This window comes from Argentina silus (genome assembly GCF_951799395.1).
Source record: "Argentina silus genome assembly, chromosome: 21".
NCBI lineage: Eukaryota > Metazoa > Chordata > Actinopteri > Argentiniformes > Argentinidae > Argentina > Argentina silus.
Genome location: NC_139675.1, coordinates 5780807 through 5784962, shown reverse-complemented (window position 1 = coordinate 5784962; position 4156 = coordinate 5780807).

Sequence of the window (4156 nt, the reverse complement as noted above, 5' to 3'; positions counted from 1 at the left end):
GCTCAGGTAGAGATGCAGGTCGGGGGAGGGCCAGACTTTCGACAGCTTTCAGCAGGACACTAATGGAGGAAGGAGCAGAGGACGCAAGGGGGCCCAGTTCCTAACAATTTAGGAAAAAGGCTAAATAAGCGATTGCATAGAAGCCAACACCTTTAACGAGTGGTGTATTAGAATAGGAGGTGCCGCGGCGCGCCTGTGAGCATGGATAGATATCAGAGGGAGGGAGGCAGGCTCCATCAGAGAGGCGATCAGCCATGTAGGAGAATGATTAGCGATGCCACCTGCTCCCCTACACTACCTGGGAATGGGTAAGCATTAGCCACATTTAGCTCTCCTTCACAGTACCTGGGAATGGGTTAGCATTAGCCACATTTAGCCCTCCTTCACAGTACCTGGGAATGGGTTAGCATTAGCCACATTTAGCCCTCCTTCACAGTACCTGGGAATGGGTTAGCATTAGCCACATTTAGCCCTCCTTCACAGTATCTGGGAATGGGTTAGCATTAGCCACATTTAGCCCTCCTTCACAGTATCTGGGAATGGGTTAGCATTAGCCACATTTAGCCCTCCTTCACAGTATCTGGGAATGGGTTAGCATTAGCCACATTTAGCCCTCCTTCACAGTATCTGGGAATGGGTTAGCCAAAAGCTAAAATGTAGTGTAACGATGCTTAAAGCTCCCCTACTCCCCTATCTCCACAGCAGTGACCTTCTTTCCTTTTCCTCCAGTTAGTTTTACCTCCCTGATGGCTATATTGTCACATAAGGCTGCTTACAGATAATTTGCATAACAGTGTTTTACTTGGTATATGAAATAATGCATGAGGTGGACATGACCTGAATCTGGGGTAGTTCTATGTAGTACCTAGCTTATAACTAGTGTACCTTGTCTTGCCCCTCATGTCTGATTGTGATGCCTTGTGATCTAAATGTATAGAATTGCAACTAGAGGATGTGTATTGAGTTGTTCGACAGCTGCAGGACAGCTTGACACGCTGCTCTTGTATTTCATATCCTGTGACTTGAGGTTCTGATTGTGCAGTACAGCGGCTAAAACCAATTGGGATTGAGTTTGAGTGTCATTTAATACGACTTGGGTTGGGTTTGATTGTACCTTTTATACTGCTCCTTGGATGCTGTCCTGTCATTCTAAAGACAGAGAGTGTGGCCTCCAATACCATTTGATTGAGCAAATACTGCTGAGCAGAGCAAAACATACCTAACAACTCAGACTACTCTACAGCAGGATTTTATTGTACCTTGTATTTAACAATGTTTTTGAGAAAACATGAGAACATTGATTATTCAAACACAGTTTTAGTACACAGTCATTGCACATCATGAACATCTGTTTGAAGTATTCAAAAGGTGGTTAAGATGGCCAACTTTGCTCACATTTTGGCACTTTTTTGCTAATGCAAATTGGAGTCAATATTGACACATACAGTTGAATGTTTGAGGGTTTTAGCTGGTCTGGGTGCATTAAACCGAGGAGAGCCTGGAGCTGATACTCAAGTGCCTGTCTGTCTATCACACACACACACACACACACACACACACTTACACACCCATCACACACACCAGCTCACTGAGGCGAAGCGAGTCTGAATCTCAGCCTCCACAGAGCCAACTTAACCCCTGAAGGCCTGCAGAGCAGAAACACCTCTATTCAACGTCACCTCTCCCCCACACAGCCCCGGGCCTGAAGAGAACAGCCTTAACCCCCTCGAGTGCAGCGAGACACTGTAGCTCTGCTCCAATTTCTCTCTTTCCCCCCTCACATACAGTGCCTCGAGACAGTCAACACTCAAGTGATGATTCTTTTGATTTTCTATGGGGGGCCCTCAGGTGAGAAATATCATGGGGGGGGGATGGGGAGGGGGGGTAATGGCTCTTGAACTTGGACATGAATGTGATGTGATGGTGTAGGAGGTGAGAGATTGGTGTAGGAGATTGAATCCCAGCCACAGCATATTAAAGTGGTCTGTACGGGCATGTGCGTACCCCCCCTGTCCAAGGTGAGTCAGTACAGATAAAATAAGTCACGCATCCATCAGGTGATGCAGTAAATGTGTAAAGAAATAGGTATTCAGAGGCCTGTACACACCTTGTAATGAGTTGAGAGCAATGCAGTAGATAGCTCTTTGAAAGCAACAGCTGAAAATACAGTGGATAAAACATCAAAGTGTTTACGGAAAAAAACCGTTTACATCCATGTCCACCTAAGGATTGAGAGAAGGTTGAGGATTGAGAGTGTTGGCGTGTGAATGATGTTGCGTGAGGGCCCTGGAGCCCCACTTCATTAGAGAAGCTTTAAAGGGATAGAAAAAAAAAAACCTCTACAAAAACCTGAGAACATCGTTTTGATTAAGGCAGCAAACCTCCAGTTAAAGACAGCCCTGGCTTTGAGCGATTACCCTGCATAGAAGCCAACACCTTTAACGAGCGGTGTATTAGAATAGGAGGTGCCGCGGCGCGCCTGTTAGCATGGATAGATATCAGAGGGAGGGAGGCAGGCTCCATCAGAGGGGCGATCAGCCATGTAGGAGAATGATTAGCGCTGCCACCTGCTCCCCCACACTACCTGGGAATGGGTAAGCATTAGCCACATTTAGCCCTCCTTCACAGTACCTGGGAATGGGTTAGCATTAGCCACATTTAGCCCTCCTTCACAGTACCTGGGAATGGGTTAGCATTAGCCACATTTAGCCCTCCTTCACAGTACCTGGGAATGGGTAAGCATTAGCCACATTTAGCCCTCCTTCACAGTACCTGGGAATGGGTTAGCATTAGCCACATTTAGCCCTCCTTCACACTACCTGGGAATGGATTAGCATTAGCCACATTTAGCCCTCCTTCACAGTACCTGGGAATGGGTAAGCATTAGCCACATTTAGCCCTCCTTCACAGTACCTGGGAATGGGTTAGCATTAGCCACATTTAGCCCTCCTTCACAGTACCTGGGAATGGGTAAGCATTAGCCACATTTAGCCCTCCTTCACAGTACCTGGGAATGGGTAAGCATTAGCCACATTTAGCCCTCCTTCACAGTACCTGGGAATGGGTTAGCATTAGCCGAATGTAGCCCTCCTTCACAGTACCTGGGAATGGGTTAGCATTAGCCACATTTAGCATTACTTCACAGTATCTGGGAATGGGTTAGCATTAGCCACATTTAGCATTACTTCACAGTATCTGGGAATGGGTTAGCATTAGCCGAATGTAGCACTCCCTTACACTATCTACTGTAGATATGGACTGGCTGTTAGCTTACTGTGGTGTCTTGAAGTTTCAATACTTTGTTTGATTAACTTTTAATGAAGTGTAGCACTGGTATAATTGATGTTTCACAATGTTGTACACAGTACTTGGGCCAAAAGCCAAAGTAGTAGCGTTGCAATCCTTAAAGCTCCCCTACTCTGGGTAGATCTCCACAGCAGTGGCCTTCTTTACTTGTCTTCTCTGCTTTCAAAGTCTAACTAACAGAAAATAAAAATATACATCAGTAAAAAAAGAAAAAGAATAAAATAAATACATTAATTAGTAATGACCTAGATAACATCATCAGTTCCAATCCGCTAAGTGCTTTCATTTTCTTCCCTCAACATGCTCAAAATAGAAAGTGTTATTATGCTGTTCAATTGAATTAACCAATACATCAAGTTGAATTAGCGCCGTTGCCTCCTTTACTTCACGTCTCCTCCCTCTCTTCTTGTGCCTTTTCATCTATGGCAGATGTAGAGGTCCACTTGAAGGATAAACAAGCTCTCTGTCTGCGCTTTTTAAGAGCGTAATATGGCTCCTTAACTGTCAGTTGGAATAGTCATTATGCTGCTTTTAATTACACAGCCTCCGTGAAACACGCTTGTCTTTTTTTCAGAGGGCGATAGAAAATGACATCTTCGTCTACCACCGAACACTGTAGAAATCAAGTCAAACACAAGTTAGATATTGAGTTGACAACTCTTTGTCTCTGAATTGCTCTTCTGAATCAAGTCGGTGAGTTATGGAGGTGGAACGGAGGAGCCATGTGAGAGATTATTCAAACGTCTTCCTTCTTTAGATCGTAGCAGTCTTAATTATTCATGTTAAAGTGATTCACTCAACTTGGTATTCACGGATATCTAAACCATAGGGCTATACTGCTGTCACTGTA